This window comes from Phyllostomus hastatus, unplaced genomic scaffold (genome assembly GCF_019186645.2).
Source record: "Phyllostomus hastatus isolate PE091 unplaced genomic scaffold, TTU_PhHast_1.1 phas_contig_150, whole genome shotgun sequence".
Classification (NCBI taxonomy): domain Eukaryota; kingdom Metazoa; phylum Chordata; class Mammalia; order Chiroptera; family Phyllostomidae; genus Phyllostomus; species Phyllostomus hastatus.
In genome coordinates, this window is record NW_025333611.1 from 11,050,441 (window position 1) to 11,068,936 (window position 18,496).

The 18,496-nt window shown below is 40.6% G+C and overlaps 1 non-coding gene across 1 annotated transcript; it reads left to right on the plus strand.

Moving 5' to 3' along the window:
- The first annotated feature begins 3,487 nt into the window (after nucleotides 1–3,487).
- LOC123813301 lies at nucleotides 3,488–3,594 on the plus strand. The gene has a single exon (XR_006784729.1). It is a non-coding gene; the product is annotated as a U6 spliceosomal RNA (small nuclear RNA).
- Nucleotides 3,595–18,496: the final 14,902 nt, after the last annotated feature.

Sequence of the window (18,496 nt, forward strand, 5' to 3'; positions counted from 1 at the left end):
ATAAGGCTTCTCCTTTGTCCGCTTTGCTTGAGCTCAAGGTTCATGGTATCAGAGTATTAGACAATTTTCCTTCTCTTTTTCCTTCTTTCTGAACAATAATCATTTTTAAACCAGTCTTAACCCTCGTATTTAGCAATAGGATGTATCGGTAGTAAGCCTTCCCCCCAGCCCTCCCACCCCCAGGCCACCTTGAGGTTTGGAGGTACAATGAAGACGCTAACTTGAAACTACTGACCCGTGGTCCTATGTCAGGAACCTAGAGAACTGGAACAGGGGCTCTGAATCAGCCTTGGTGTTCCTGATATTTAGAAAGCATGGGAAAGAAACAGCGATCACCTTGGACAGCAACTTCTTGTGTTAAGGCTGTAATTGCCATGCGATAATAGTCAGTTCTCTGCAATGGTTACAGGAATTCTACAAGATATGAAATGCTAAGATACTTATTTTGCTGACAGCAAAGAAAAAAAATTAAATTAAAACCTCTACTTACTGTTGCCAAGCCCTTGATATTTAGGCCCTATAGAAATTAATTCTCTTTAAGGATATGGCAACCCAAAATATGCAAAATGCCCCATCCATTAACTATCGGTGATGAAAAAGACAAGGACACCACTGCCAGTAATTTCTGAAGTACTAATTATCAGATTACTAGCAAAAGTCCCTGAAGTTAGTTGGATTATGCTAATTTATCAATTACAAATTTAGAAAACAGATTCTAGTATGGCTATAGGGTTTCTAAATTAATTTGTCAAAACCTACATAAAAGCTACATGTGCATTGTATACAAATACAGCAAAGCAGGAGAAAAAGGGATAAAAATCTCTTGGGATCTCAAGCATCAGAAACAACAGATGGTGAAATTTTGGATTTTGCATAGTACCTTTCAGACAACCATACTTACGACAATGGAAAGGGAGGTGATTACCGACCCCATGTGGCATGACTACTGTTCTAGTCAAGGCGGCATTTTGTAGTTATTCTGTCCAATGGGACGTTCCACCATCAGGTCAGCCTTGAGAAGTTCTCCTGGACTGCTGAACTGAACATACTCTCCAAACTTCCTGACCCTCCTTACCACGTAATTCCTCATGTACTTCAAATGGCTGGGGAAGTTAGTCTACATATAACCACATTTTATTATATATAATAACTAAATTCATGTAACTCAGGCTTGAAATTCCTCATCTTTAAGACATCCAATTCAAGAAAAATGAATTTTCTCCAACTTGATGATAGATAGTCAATGCATATAAGTTTTTAGAACAAGGGATCCTTATTAGGCAAATGTAACCAAATACATTTAAGAGATTTTAAAACATTAAAATCATACATGAATAGTCAAAGTAACCTTTCTTAAAGAAACAAAAAGGAAAATATATATTTAACAAAAATCAGTCCTTGGCTCTAGTGTGCTAATGAGTTGTAAAGGTGCCAAAGGGTGAAATTAAAGAATTAAAACAAATGACTTAAAAAGATGGTAATTGTAGTTATAGGCTCTTAGAAAATTATGCATCTTCAGTTCAAAACTTTCAGTGTATAATTCAAAGACAAAAGGAATCAACTCGAAAATTTCTAATAAAAATTCTCAGAACTAGAACTAAAACAAAACCCCTTCACATGTTAAAAAGAAACTACAACTAATCTGCAGCTAGCATTGTTCTTAACGGTAAAAGACCAAATAAAATGTTCTCTGCCTGAGATGAATAATAAGACAAGAATGACCACTCACTATTTCTATTCAGTTCTAGTCAACATTGTGCTAGAGGTTCTAGGCAGTGCAATCAGGAAAGGGAAGAAATAAATGCATCAAGATTACAAAGGAACTAATAAAACTCTTTACAACCAACATGATCGTCTACATAGAAAACCCAATGGAATCTACAAAGAGCTACTAGAACTAATATATAAGTTTACAAAGGTGCAGATATAAGATCAATATGTAAAACCAATTGTATTTCTACACTCCACCAACAGTTAAGTATTGTGGATAAAATTTGAAATTTTAAAAAATGTCATTGGTACCTGAATAAACATTTCTCTCAAGAGGACATAGAGACACCAATGAACACTGAAAAAAAATGCTCACCATCACTAATCATCAGGGAAATGCAAATTAAAACCACAGTGAGATAGTATATTAATTTTTAGAAATTAAACCAGAAGCATAGAGAAAAAGTTCCTATGCAAAGTTAATTTAATAGAAAGTATTATAATCAACATGTGGGAATATGTCAGGGCTACATTAACATGCAATAATAATTTTTTAATTGATGAGACTATTGAAAAGTTATAGTTCATTTATACTTACTTTTTAAAATCACTTCATCAGAAACACCTGCTTTATCTAATTAGGGTTTCACAAGTCCTGCTATATTAATAAAAGACTCACGTTTTTAAGAAATCAAAATCTGGTTTTAAAACTTCACAATTATAATATTTTACTCTTGACTTCTGGTTATTAGCATATATTTCATATTTTTCATAGAAGTTTGGAAGTGCAATTCTAATTTATGTTTTTTATTTTTAAGATTCATAGAGTATTTTGTGTCAGGGGAAATCTGAAATATAAGCACCTGACATTTTTAATATGTCTTATGCTGTGACACAGGTAATTCAATGTACGTGTTTAAAATCATCATTCAGTGTAAACTGAATACAAACAAATCTCGCCTTTTCTCACCATATGTCTGTATTTTATGTAGACAGAGAAATGGTTATGCAGTGCATAGGAAAGCTTCTCAAAGGTAAAATATAGCTCTCTTATAAATTTCCAGGTATTTAATATGTAATTTTCATATGAAATATTGTGGGCTAGAAGTGATAGAGTATATTCAGTGATATAAAATATATGCTCCACCCACAGGGAGTTCATAATCTAATAAAGAAAATAAACACATAATAGTAAAGTCTATAGGACAGATGAAAATTAGTAATGTAATTAAGCAGCCAACAAGTAATTTCTATAAGTTCAGAGGAGCTGAAGTGGTTTGGGATGGCTTCCAGATGGGGAATGGAACTTGACCACGTTTTACCATCCTTGCCTGTTTACTTACCAGATTTCCTGTTACAACAGAAACTCCTGTGATGTTATAAGCTGAGCACTAAAGACACAGGTGCTGGACTCCATCCTTGCACATAGCACGTACTCAATAAACTGTTGATTAATAATATGTGAATAACACAACACATCTTAAAGGATTTAGGCATGTAAGATTTGAAAACACAAACTAAGGCAATCCAACTTTTTGCAGAGCTAGAAGTGTTAAGCAAAAAGCGCATGGTTGGAAAAGCAAGACGAGGCTGGCCAACGTACTTGTAGGATAAGATGCAAGCCGAACGATCAGATGAAATGGAATTGAAGTGGCTAATACAACCCCAGCTGAGACTGAAGGGAGTAACATCAGGGAGTGGCCAAAGATGATCTGAGCCAGGGTGTGGACAGTGGAGAAGGAAACCAGTTGTAACCCACTTTCATCAGAAAGAACAAACTGCGTTCACCTTGGTAGTAGTTTCAAAAACTGGAATGACACAGAGAAGACAGCACGGACCTTGAACAATGATAACACATAATATCACGAAATGTTCCATATCTTATATAAAAAGAACTTCCAGCACGTGCTGACTGAGTTGAAGGGGACCACAAAGTGTGGAAAGTCAGGATACCCGAGTCTTCCAGTTTGGGTGACAGAGACAGCAGTCGATGCCTTTTCAACATACGGTGGGAGATAAGTATTGACAGAAAAATTATGAGTTATGTTCTTCTATTAAACACAGATGTGTGCACATTGAACAAGAAATTGCAAGGAGAAAATAATGAAATTTTAAGGCAGACAGCTGGAGAAATCAGAATTAGATATATTTTCTCACAGAAAACATAAGTCAGAGCTTTTGGCTCCATCCAGGAGAGAACAGTAATACCCATAACACTGAAGGAAACTGGAAAGAAAAGAAAAGAAAAAAGACTGATGGGAGAAAAGGGAAGATACTCAGGATGCCACAGCACTTAGAAGGCTAAAGGGTGGTCTTCAGGCAGGGTTTGGTCATGGTGCAAATGCCACTAGAAGGTTAAAGAGACAGAGCTGACCTCCATGGAAGACAGTGGAAACCTTCGGGAATACAACTCAGGGATGAATATTAGGTTCCTAATTTTAAAGGAGAACAAACAGTGAAGAATTTGATTCAACAGAATATGTATATAGTACAGCCTCAAGAAGTGTAATAAAACAAAAAATTTTAGTGCTTCGTGAAAACAGCAGGAAAAAATGGGAGTGTGTGTGTCTAAAATCAGTGTGTATGTGTGTATATTCAGTGTGTATGTGTGAGGAAGGAATGCAGAGATAGGTAGGAACTGATGTGCATTTTAAGCACAAGAAAATATATTACTAATATGAATGCAGAGAAAACTAATCTAATTAGCAAACTGCAGAACCAGATGATGACCTTTCGAAAAGTATTTCCTCAACATTTTTTGTAGACCTACTTTGTCCAAAATGATAGCCTTTAATAAACACCTCTGGCTATTTAAATTTAAGTTAATTAATTTAAATTAAGTTTAAATTTTACTTCCTATTTCAACTGCTCCATAGCCACAGGTGACTAGTGGCTAGTGAAATGAACAGTGCAGATTTAGAGTATTTCTCCAATCTCAGAAATTTCTATTGGACAGCACTATTCTAGACAATAGTCTTTTGAAAGTATTTAAACTAACTACTAGTTTTCCTGAAATGTGTTGGTATTGTAATGGAATCATACTATTTTTTCAAAGACAAGCAAAGTTTACTTAGAAAGTCCCAGAGGTGGAAGAACAGAGCCATGGAAGAAGTGAGTCAGCTGAGCTTCCCCGGGCTCAGGAAACAGGTTACAGGGGCAGAAGAATGGTTCTTGGAGCCTGGGAGAAGGGGAGGGGCAAGGAAAACACACCTGGAGGAAGGGGTTGGGGAAAGTGGCTATTCATCCTCTGTGGTCCTTCTTCTCCAGAGTAAATACAAGTGCGCAAGCGCACACACACACACACACACACACACACACACACACACGCAGAGAGCATTTCACCTTGAAAAGCATCAATAAAAAAGTCAAAAACAAAATCCAGCTTGCACGGAACCATAAGCCTTGATTACAAATCACTAGAAACACATTATAACCGGTCAGCGTCTTCTTTTTCAGTTGTTCTCCCCGACACGCCAATGCATTAAGCATTTTCAGTAAACACATTTCACAGATGAGTTTTCCAGAAGGGCAGACTGAGGCCTAGTGTGAGGAACGGTTATGACGAATGTCAGTGTGCTTCTCTCCCCCTGAAGCCCCTTCCTCAACAGCCAGAGCTCAGCCTGCTCCCTCGGCATGAACTTCCAGAGATAGCATTTCCTTTCGTCTCCCTGACAGGTGTCCAAAACCACTCCTGGGTTATGCCAAATGCTGGCTGAGAAATCAGCCAGGGACCAGATACTGCCTACTAGATGTGCGCTATACGCATAGGTGGTATCTCATCTGACTCAATTAAGCATCACACTACTATGGCATAAATGTGCACTTGAATATCCAATTTTATATTGCTTTTTCTGCCAAGGAACCAAATGAAAAGTATTCAGCAAGGCATCTTCTTCAGTTTTCCTCTCTACTGGCTACAAAAGTCTTACTGATATTTATTTGTATGTGCTTAATAATGTCATATTCATAAATGCATCTAGAGTGAGCTCCAGCAACTCAAGGGATAACCTGAATAATATCACATAGCATGCTGAAGAGATGGGAAGGATGGTAAACTTGGCAGAAGAACCACTTCCCCAACTTCCTGCAGTGGAAGACGAGATTTTCCTGGCACGTGACTCCAAAGGAAATTCTGTAGGGCATTTTAGGAACTTACAAGAATAAACATAGTCAACAATATTTGACAAATTTTCATTATATTTCCTGGTGAGTTTGCTTTAAATTTTCTCCTTTTTGCCAATTGTGTTGGCTCACTGCACTGGTAAAAAATTATGTAGTAGACAGGTAAAAAAAAAATATATATATATATATAGGTGCACCTACTACCACCAAAAAGGAACAGGCTCCGTGATTCCCTGGAATTGTTATCTCATCACTACTGTTCCTGCCTTTCGTCCAGTGACTCACATGATTAACCTCCTGAAATTCCCAAGTCCTTCCCAAGTTCTCCCTGCCTTCATTCAAGAAATTCATTAAATTCAACATCCTCCAAGAAGTCTTTGTTTTGGTCAGTGGCTTTAGAAAATTGATTTTCTTCACCCATATTTTCCACTTTCTGTCATTTCCATTCAGATAATATCTCAACTATATCCACAGTGAGTTCCTGCTTGGCCATTCCGTGTGCCACCAACTGTCATTAACTCAAGTCACATCGTTGTACGTCATTTTCATCACAGCACTTACCATTACGGGAAGGTAAGATGTGTATATATATACAATACACACACACACACGAAAATTTATAATATATTTGTTTATTGTATGCTTCCCCAAATAATTGGAGCTTCATGAAAATAAGGCTTCACCTGTTTTGCTCACCACACTATGCCTGGCACATGACAAGCAGTCAAACATTTATTGAATGTAATTCATCGGAGCCTCTTGATCTAAATTCCAGTGCACAGTGAATTCAGGGGACAGAGATACACATTAAATGATGCCACGAGGAATCAATCAAGCAAATCAAGAATGTGGGTGATTGTACATAATAACTACCTTGAACTCTTCAAAAATTCAATATCATGGAGAAAACAAAGTGGAAGAATAATTCTAGATTCAAAGAGACCAAAGAAGCATAAAATCAAAGTTATTTGCATGAATCTTAATAAGACCTTCATATGGAGAAAAAAACACTACAAAAGGACATTCTTGAGAAAAATTCAAATATTTGAGGAGGATTTAGATATTCAATGATCTATTGTTATTTCCTTAGGAATGATGATGATATTGTCGTAATTTAGGCAAATGTCTCTATTGTTAAGATTCATGCTGAATGATAGGTGAGTAATATTTTTAAGTATCTGCAATTTAAACTTCCAAATGCAATGGCAAAATAGTGTGTGTGTGTGTGTGTGTGTGTGTGTGTGTGTGTAGACAGAGAGAGAGAAAGAAGTAGAGATGATAAATCCTGAAGAAATTTTAGAGGTGTTTATTGAAACTTTTGACTCATTTTCATGTTTTATTATTAAAAAATTTCAAAGTTGGGGAAAAAACATTTGAATAAATGACTAGCTGGAAGAAAGGTAGTGAGTTCCCTTTGATTCTAGCCTACCTAGTACAAAATGCTCAGGGCCCACTATTTCTCCGATTTTTCAAATCGGAAAAACTGACTACCACTCAGTTGTGCAAGACGTCCTTTAAGCCATTTGGTTCACTAATGATCCTTCGTGGAGTAAGAGCCCAGATGTCGGGATCCTGCCAATCAATTCATTTCCCATGCCCACACTAGGGTGCCACACACAGAGCGATGATTACTAAATAATTCAAAGGTACCAAAAATGCAGATCAACTGCCCATTCAGGTAAGCCATGGATCCCGAGCACCTTGAAAGAGATCTTGAAACCAGCCCCAGGGGAGCTGGCCGGAAAGGAACAGGAAAGCTGACATTGGAAAACGAAGTCAGGCTGGTTCCATTCTGAAAAGCTCACACTGCTTCTGCCAAACCTACCTAAAAACATCATAGTCACTAAGAAGAGCGCCTTGCAGGCCCCAAAGGGCGGACTTAAACTAATGAATTCCTCATTTCTTTTGACTCTCCAAGATGGCTCACTAGACTATGGCAAGAGAGCAAGAGTCTGACCATTTGTTCATACTGCTGCATTATCAGTGCCTAAAAAGAGTGCCCGGTGCATAGTAGGTAGCCAATCAATGTTTGTGGAATGAACTAGTGGATAGAATTCCAGTAAAACAAGATTTTTCCAATCTTCACATATGCCAGAATCACTTTGAGCACATCAAAAACATCGATTGCTAGACCTCACCCCTAGAATTTCTCATTCAGTAGTTCTAGGGTGTGACCCACAACTATGCACTTCTAACAAGCTACTACACAGTGCAAACGCTACAGGCCTAGGGACCACAGTTTTAGAACCACTGCGACAGAAAATCTCTCTTTTAGCTTTCCCCTTGCTTCAGAGAGCTACTGCTTCAAAACTGAGCACTGTACTAGGCGGTTAGTTCTTTTGTATAAGATGCTGAATGTACCTCATTGTTTATTTGACAAAAAATCTTCTTATGGTGTTAAGAAACCTTGGAGCTTGAGTTCAGGTTACCCAAAATTCAGACACTTTCCCATCAATCAAGCCAAATATTTACCATAAGTATTTTTCTCCCTGCCAAGGGAAGCAAGAATTCCCTATTAGCAGCTCAACATACTGCTCCTCCAGCTCGTATTCGCGCATTTGGAACGAGGCTAGGAAGATACACACTATCTTTTTGCTGCACAATTGCTTTGTGAAGCATGTCTGCCTCCAGAGAAATCAGGTGCCTCGCACACAGCCGAAATTTATGTTAAAGAAAGTCTGTTTATGAGAGACGAATGTGTACCCAAATTTATCTCCCAGTGACAACTCAGGAATCTAAAAAATTTTCAACTTCTCCCCTTGTGAGTTGCTTGGAATTGCTATTTTTCAAGTCAAGAACACCTGTTTAGTGCTTTTCTCCTTGCCCTCCCTGGTAAATGGACCTGCCAGGAAAACAACATCTGAAGGCTTTAATGAATAAGAAATGCAAAGTATTGACAGCTTTCAGCATATTATACAACTCTGACCCTGTCCCCCTAATGAGGCAAGATCAAAAAGGAAGAAAACAGTTGCGATGTTGGGCTCTAGAGTTTGTTCTTAAACTGCTGCCAATGAGCCGAGATAGAGAGGACCACTCTAGTGGGCGCAGTCATAAGCAATCTGCATGTTGCTGGGAAATAACATACAGACATGACTTTGGTAAGTGAACAACTAAAGGTTTGATGCTCAGCATCAGGCATCCTTCCAGATAAAATTCCATCTCGACTGTAAGGCACTTGAGCAATCAAATTGCTACCTGTGCCTTTATCATGGGGCCAGATCTCACCCTATACATATGTTTTATATATATATATAGTAACAATTAAAAAAAGCCTGAGCCACTTATTGAATCCTGCTCTTATCAACGTACAGACTTTGAGAACAGAAAAGGCAAATATTAGTTATGACCAGGTGGGGACCAAGTGGGATGAGAATTCAGGGTGACACAAGGTTTGCTCACCTGACAAAATGTGAAAGGGCACCTACTTCGTGCCCATCACTGACCTTGGTGCAAATATTGATTTGATGGTAAGTAGAACTGTCACAGTGCCTGAGTGCCTTTGTGGACCTTGGTCTCATCATACAAACAGATCAACACATCAGTGGATACGTAATTACAAATTAAGAAAAGTACACGGGAAAAAAATGAATAGAAGGGTTTCATTCGACCACCATTGGCGGGGCAAGAGCAGTAAGCCAGGCCCTGTGGCTTGCAGGACGGGCGGAATGTTGAGAACCAGATGAGGTGGAATGGGGGGAGGGAGGGAGAATGCTAGTCTGTGTAGAATGTGTAACAGGAAATGTATAGGACAGAAATTTACAGGTAAGTCAGAACTGGAAATGAGGTCGTAGAAGGTTCTGGACTCTGTACAAGAGAGTTTGGGCTTCGTTTTCTTGTGCAGGGGTCTACGAACAGGGTTTACAGAATAATTCATCCATTGAGGGTAGTGCAGTAAAAACACATTAAAATATCTATTTCTTACTTAAAGCATTGAACACAATAATCAGCACGGCTTCCTTGCTTAGCCCATGTGTTGAATGGACACCATCTTGAAAGGAATCTCGACAGAGGGGGTGTGTTTTCCTCAGTCTCGCCCTCACCTGCAGCACGTTCTAGCTGCTCTGAGACGTTATCAGTGTGGATAAGTTTAATTAGAACTCTCGTAATACTCTATAACAAAATGTGGACTCATCAGGAACATCTTATATATCACTCAAATGTTTGTCGGTTTCCTCAATTTAAAGATGAATTGTACATTTATCTTTTAGAGAGATGATTTCCCAGTTGCTGGCCTTTTCTATGGTATCAATAGATTTAAAGTATCATACATGCCTTATCTGTCCCTTCAAGTTAAGTGTAAACATTTTAAAAACTAAGAAAGTAACTGTTTTGGGGAGAGAAAAAAAAAAGCTCTGAAGAAAACACTTAAAATATCAATGAGAATTTTTCCATATTTAGAAATTTTGATACCAAAATAATTTAAGAATGCCCTATACTTAAACAAATATATATCAACACATTTCAATTTGGAAATTAATTTTTCTAGTTTGTATATGAATCTTCTAAATGAGTTTCGGACAGTTTAAAGTCATTTGTTATAATATGAAAATGCTTAATAATTCATTTACAAGATTAATCTGCAAGAAAACTGATTAATGTTAAAAAATTAAAATGTACATGTCAAATTTCAGCCAAAGACAACACGTGTACACAACCGGCAAAGCAGATTGGAAAATGAATTCCATGACAGTGCAATACACAACATATTCTTTCATTAGGTATACTATGAGATGATTTTTTTTTAAAGATTTTATTCATCCATTTTTAGGGAGGGAAGGGAGGGAGAGAGAGAGAGAGAGAGAGAGAGAGAGAGAGAGAGAGAGAGAGAGAGAGAGAGAGACATCAATGTACGGTTGCTGGGGGTTATGGCCTGCAACCCAGGAATGTACCCTGGCTGGGAATCGAACCTGGGACACTTTAGTTCCCAGCCCACACTCAATCCACTGAGCTACGCCAGCCAGGGCAGAGATGATTATTTTTTAGTTACATCTGTAATACGTATCAAAATAATCTGGACATAGTCCAAGATACTCAAAATATTAAATCAAAGTATTAAATCAAGACTTTCATAAAATGATGGTGTATAACTTCATCACTTTCTATCTTTGATAGTGTTGCCATCGCCATCACCATCACCACCACCACCACCACCCCCTCCACCGCCGCCAGCATCATCGGCATCACCAGCATCGCTGCCCCCACCACTATCAGAACATCTCTTGTCACATTCCATCCTCACTGCCTCGTGTCAGCCCCCTATCTTACACTGCAACAGTCCCTGCCTTCAAAGAGTTTTCATTCACTGCTTTGGGGGAAGAAAGAGTGAAGAAAGAGAAAAGAAAGAAACCTCACATAAGACGTCACCCTGCCTCTGCATCCTTTGCCCCATCCACATCACAGCAAGTGGCACTATTAACGGCTTTGTAGTTTAAACCATCTGGGGCTTCATCCACCAACTTGCTTAAGAAACTGAACACCATTAATAACTTTGCTCTTCTTGACTATCAATGATCATTAAATTTTTGTTGATGGGTTATGAACACATCAGACCTTAATCACATCTCAAAGAAGAACGGTGTTTTTGGTTAGCAACTAACTAACTACGGCCGCTGAAAGATATGTTCCTTCTATTTGTAGAAATCGGCAGGGGAAGGAAGGAATCTGTAAGCAGCCCAACTACTGAAAGTTTTTCTCCCAGAACTCCCACCCATAACATGCCTCATCAGACACGGGAGCAATTTTCTCCAGGCCAGTCGTGTTACTGGTACCGAGTTTCTCCTTACAGCAAGGCATCCTAATGGCATTTTGTCCTTTCCTTCAAAGGAGCCAGAACATCTGCCTCGTTTTCTCCAAACTATTTACATCTCGGGCAGTGTCCGATTATTTCTTGCTCTCACGCTTGGCTACCTCCATGTCGCTGACAATAAATCAAACTTACCTGAAAATCCCCAAATGTAGCCAGAAGAAGAATTTGATTTTTTCTTAAAAAAAAAAAAGAAGCACACACTGGCCAATCATTGAGACTACTCTGCACTTCTAGAGCTAAGGAGCCATCCCCATCACCTCACAGTGTCCCCTATCAGTTCTCTCTGGTTTTATTAAAACCTTTTCTCTTTCATTAAAATAAAAAGCCACTGAAAAAAAACTACAGTTATAGATTTCCTGAAACCCACAATTTATGGCTGCTACTTGCAAACTTCAAAAGCTCTTAAAAATAGTACCGGCTCTATTATTCTATATTATGGTAATTGTAGTAAAGATTTAAGAGGCACTTTAAGACTTTTTAGCTCTACAGTCTCTTTCTGTTCCAATTTCTTGCTTAGGCATCTGGGAAAGAAGCCTTACTTAAAAGCTTTACCCTCTGGCCTCTGATATACAGATTCCCTCCTAACTACAGTAACTAGACCTCACCGCACAATTAGGGAAGCTAGGCCTCCAATTAGAGCGCAGCCAAACATGGGACAAAGCACATCTTTCCAGAAACCCACTCCATTTACATGCACCTGACAATAATCAAACTTTTCCTCATGTGCCATATACCTTTGACCCTTTGGTTCTGCTCCGCGTCCCCTTGTTTACCCCCATTCCCCCCCTTTGCTCCCATAGGAAATCAGTGAAGATAATCACAAGATTAAATAACTCCAATGCCACCGCTAACACGTTCAAGGCCATTAATATAACAAACGCCCAAGTGGCCACAGGGATTTATACAGTATTGAAATTGAACTGACCTCATCCTATCTTCCACGTAGAGCTGTTCTTGCTAGTTAACCTGTGTTTTTCTCTTGTTGCCTAGTCTAGGATGGTTACAATTCAAAACACCCAAGGAAATAGCTAATGGAATTTCCACAGCTGTGAGCATGCACAAAATCCCAGTCTAAAGGTTGCCCCAGCATTGTCCTGTATGTTCAATGCCCCAAATGGGATGAGCATTTGAAACACAATCCCCTCTACACGCCACACTGCTCAGTGGCCTTTTTCCTTGGGCACACACCATATGGAAAGATCACACACTCTCTGCTTCTTCCCTTCCCTCCTTTGGGATTTCAGCAGCATCTGGACAGCACAAATCTCCTAACAGTCCCCACCTCTGCAAAGGACAGAGCCAAATCCCAGACTTTCCTCGTTCTGACAGGAGCCCTCCTACTACAAAACCTCAGTCTTTTACTGTGTCAACAGTTATGGGCTTAGGGAGCCTTTCACATGAACTTCCTCACTGAGCGTGTAGTTTCCCAATTGCCAGTTTGCTTCCAAAGCGAAGGATAGCTCTCTCGCACACCTGCAGTAAATAATCTTAAGTGTTTCCGCTCTGTTTTGCCTTGCTCCAAGTTTCCATGTAAATTTCAGAAGAGCGAAACACACAGCGATTCCTGCCCACTGGTATTTTATGATTTTAATTTGCTCAGAAGCTCTGAATTTCATTATATTTTCCCATTTTGTGCATGGGATTTTTACAGTTAACAGATGTTCACTTAATAGAGCCTCCCAGTGAGCAAATCAGTTTTTTCCCTCTGGTATTCTTGTAACTTTCTAGTCCTGCGGTAGCTGTTTCTGGAGCCTGCCAAGCTTTTCTGGCGGTGGGAGCTCAAATCGAAAAGTGCTGCAGCTCTTTGGAAATGTATACTCGCTTTCCTTCGGTCTCACTCGTCCAACTGAACTCCCTCCTCATTAACACCGTGCGAGAAAGCCTGCAGGGGCAAACACCAGCTTCAGGCACGAGACAGGTTCCGCTCACAGATGCAAAGATGTTCTGCACCCAATAAATATTTACTTAGCCTACGGGCCACTGCAAATGGCAACATTTTTAACGTGTCCAAAAGACTAAAAGAAGAGTTTCCCAAACAACTGCTCTTGACCCATCTCCAACTAATGCGTCGTGTGGAGATTTTTTACTTGAATCTTGTCTTGTTTACTTGTCTCAGGACAGTCAAAGAAGTCACGACACTGAAGCCAGTTCCCTATCAATCACAGGAATTCTGAGATGTCTGCTTATACTGTCTTAACTAGGAAATGTGTGTGGGTGTCTGCAGAGACTGTTACTATGGGCCGCCTCCCGGTTGCAAACTCGACCTAAAAATTTGAATATCCAGTGTCCCACCAATTTGATTCAGGATACAAAGAATGATCTCTCTTGAGAGTCTTACACCCCAAATTGTCCAATAAGTAACACAACGACAGGACACATTTCTTTACAAAGAAATTAAAGATCTCGACTTACTAAAAGTCCTCCCAATTATTTTTGGGTATGAATCCTAAGATTAGGGCTTGTGACAAGTAAAAGATTTTTTTTTTTAAAAAAAGGGGGGGGCAATAACAGGAATTTGGGGATGCTGTCAATCTTATCCCTTCTCTCCTGACTGGAGATCCCGGAACGCTGGCAGTGGCCGTGTTCATCCTGGAATGCTGTCTGGCGTCCACGTGGTCTGTTCTGACGCCCTCACCTAGAATGTTCCTACGCTGAGGAGCTCTTCCATCTGGCTCTGACGTCGACAGCCTCTGAATGAGTCATTCTTCAGGACTCAGGCAAATCATTTTCCCTCCTTCACGCCGTTCCCCACGACCCCCACCATTTATCCTCAGTCGAATTAACATGCATCTTTCTGTAGCTTAGAAATACATTATTTTCCAAACGCCTTACTGAACCTGTAGGTAGGCTGAGGTCTTTAGCACTTCCCTAAGCTGTGCGACCCTGGGCTAGTGAATGTGCCTCTCTGAGCACGTTCCCCTGTAAGATGAAAATAATAGGATCTACCATACAGGGCTGTGGAGAGGACTAAATTAGATCCGTTATTTAAAAGGGCTAATAGATGCCTGACACAGCTTGAGGGTTCAATAAATATTGGAAGAGGTGATAATAATACACATTCAAAACAAACATTCCCGGGAAGAAATGCAGCTTTACATGGACCGACCGAACGGGAAGGCCTCTCTCAAGCACTCCAGCAATAATTTGTGGTTCTGCGGTGATTAAACAGCAAGTGGGCAGTAACGAGCCGGCGACCCGGGTCATCAGCAAACCCCGGGGTCTCCACTGCTATGAGAGCAATTAAATGGTTTTTTGACTCTTAATTGGCAACAAGTTGGTAACCCAAAATTATAAAGAATTTTGTTTATCTGCACCAGCTAATCAATATTCACTGAGTGTGCTTCAGCTCCACGCATCTCGGAGGAATAAAGGAGTCGGTCAGCAGCACAATCTCGTTTGTGATGGTGGCGGTAATGTTTTTTTCTCCCCTAAATTATTCACCTTCTCAAAAAGCAATTTGATAAATGTTTATTTCTTCATAATAGATTCTAACAACTGCTGATTTGTGACCCTGGCTGTGGACTGAATTTAAATTGGGGAGGAGGTGAGGACTCCGCGAAAATGCCAAGCCAGGGCCACAGACAAGGTCTGGGGCTGCTTCCTTCTTGCTCTCCGGGGGCGCGCTGGCCTCCCCCGGCGCGAGGGCACTAATTGAATTGAAGAGAGTAATAAGTGAGAAGTGCACGCAAGCACAGCCCGCAGGGTGAACGCAGAGGCATCGAGGGCTTGGCAGGAGAACCAGGAGCACAGCGCAGCGGGTAGCGGCCCAGCCAGGCCAGAGACCTGCACTTGGACTTGTGCTGACAGTGATCTGGGAGCCCAGGGAAACAGGGAGGAATTCTGAGTGCTTTCTGGCATCAGCGAACTTTCTAACCAGGAGACCCCAACTGGAAAAATGATAGACGACATAGCGAGGTTATTTTCTTCTTGCTGCCTCCTCTGAAGAATCTCTCTCCACTGCTCCCACGACTACCATTTAGATGGTTCCTGTTCGAGAAAAAGCAAATGCTTCTTGCAGGTAGCTGGGTAGGAAGGTGGTAACGCCTAAGGGGCCGTGCTTCTGCTTCCCCATCATCTTGATCACCTTGATGACAAATGACTGAGAGTTTCTACAGTCTTTTCTCCAAACCTTTAAGAGGGTTTAAATTAAGAAGTGAAGCTCGGTGTGCCCGAAGCAGCCGGACAGAGTGTTATTTCCCTTCACACAGGAAAAGGACAGGAGTTAACTTGTGCCACTGGCTCTAATCCCTGCTGCGTAACCACGTGACTGAAAGTCCCTCTCCGTAAACGCACACACCACACACCCCAACGCCGGTCCTGCCTGCAGCATGGGCAGATTTCTGGGATTCATCTCCGTTTGGACTGCAAACTTCTAATCCATCACTCACATTTCCCGTGTTGAAATTCTGGCATAGAAATTTCCAGAAAAGGGGCCACACCAAATTCTTTAATGTAGGGGGTCCTTTTTCATCTTCCCAACCACCATGTTTAACATACACAATTTTTAAATTAATGCAGTAGAACATATGTCTGAACGAGGCAGGGCCCCAAGCTTTTGTACTCATGGTCACTACAACGTTAGGGCTCATCCTTTAGATTAGGCTGCAAAGTTAAATAGGTAGAGTGAAGGGATTACAAAGCACCAATTGGTGGTTAGAGAATCACAGAGATGGATATAGCTTACGGCACCGGGAAAACAGTCAGGACTATGATGATAACTATGTACGGGGCCAGATGGGTACTTGAAGGGGCAGGGGACCATTCTGTAATGGACATGATTCTCTACCCACTGTGCTGTGCAACGGAAACTAACACAGAACAAAGTGAGTGGAAACTGTAATTAAAAGTTTAGCCCTGGCTGCTGTGGCTCAGTGGATTGAGTGCCTACCTGTGAAGCAAGGGGTTGCTGGTTCGATTCCCAGTCACGCCACATGCCTGGATTATGGGCCAGGTCCCCAGTAGGGGACGTGCAATAAGCAACCACACATTGATGTTTCTCTCCCTCTCTTCCCCTCTAAAAATAAATAAATAGTTATCTTTTTCAAAAATAAAAAAAATTAGTTTAAAAAAAAAGAAATGGAAAAAATACCTACAACAATCAGGAAGAATGAATAAATGAGAATGAATAACTGGGCAAATGCAGCCGTGTTTCAGGGATGATAATCACCTCCCCCCTCTCAGCCCAGTGCTTTTGTGCAGAGCACCGACTCCCTGGCCAGGCCCAGCAGCCCCAAGGAAAGCCCGAGTGAACTGAATGACTGGCTCAACATCAGAATACCGGGAAGAAAGAGCGGTAGACCACAACCAAGATCTCCAAATGTCCAGGACAGCGTAAGGGACAATGCAACCTTCTCCTGCGTCCTTCTCGCCCCATCGCTGCCCAAACACCCTCAGTACTATAGTTACTGCATCCTATTCTTACCCCAGACAACTGCAAAGAATAAAGGCATCAAGTCTTGATGGACACACTTAGGGCTTTGCTGTCTGGTTTTAATCCCACCTGTTTCTCTTGCTATGTGTGAGGTTTTGAGCAGGTTGGTTAGATTTCTAAGCATCCGTCTGCTCACACAGAGAGTGGGAATAATCCACTAGGTTGTTGACACGTGGCAAGTACCAAACAGCAGGTCTTCCTTTCCCACTCCTGCACACAGCCCAGGGTATCTGCAGAGCCTGATTTTCAGGACAAAGCACACACTTTGGGAGCTGTCAGCCGTGAGGGTTCCCTGAGTCCTAGTTCTGATTAATGAGAAGTGAGCAAAGCTCAGTGGAGCCCTGGCTGGGGCGTTTGGATGTACGTACCAAAGGCTTTCGTCCCTCTCCTCATTTATATTTTACAAGACCCAGATCAGTCCCTGCACATCCACGTTCCTCCCACAGGACAGAGTTGACCGAAAAGTGTAAGGGAGAACGTCAGTGATAATTTTGCCAGACAAAATAGCGCTGATCAGTCAGAGAGGAGAAAAAGCACTTCTCAGCTGTCAGGAGAGGGCAACTGGAAAAGAAAATGCAATAACCAAAAATGCTCTTAAAGTATCCAGATAAAGTCACGGAGAAGTCCAAGCATCTGGTTCGATGCTATTTATATTCAAGTAGTAAAAAAGAAAATACCTTCCCAAAGCCCAGTGTGGCGAGGAACATTAACACCTTGTTCTCCAGCAAAAAACACAAAAGCCAAGATGAAAGCAAATAGAATTTCTTTTAGGAGAAAAAAATAAGTATTCATTCCATTTCTTTTTAGTATCCACTACGTGATTTCTGTAGTGCTACATACAGCATGGGGGAAAAGTTGGTATACAGTTGTTCATGTAGAAAATGGTAACTTCTCTGGTTAGTGATCTGCAGAATATTTTAGGAAAGGTGACTTACTTTGTGGTTATTTACAGAATTTATTTTTTACGTGTCAGTCTTCCCAAAGAATCTGTATGCTAGTTGAGAGTAGAACTGATTTCTTACTGGTCTTTGCAACCTCAGTAATCATTACATAGTAGTAGTTAATATACATCTTTTGAATTAATTTATAGAAAGAAGAGCATTGGGAGGAGGTAATAGGGATGGCCAGTCTCATATACCTCTCATGGCAGAAGGAAATACACATTTACATATACACCACTCCAACCATATAATCCAATGTAATGTGACTTAGTTGCAAGTAACAGAAACCAAACTCAAACTGACCTGTACAAAAGAGAAATGTGTGGGCAATGTAGTTAAATCATGGAGTAAGTTAAAGAATTGATGGAAGGCCACAAAAATCTTGGACTTGGGGAAAAGAATGCATAACTCCTTGCTGCTGGTACACATGTTCTCTTTACACTGGGTCTCTTTGCATTTCTGTGACCTGTCACTAAAACAGGCTAG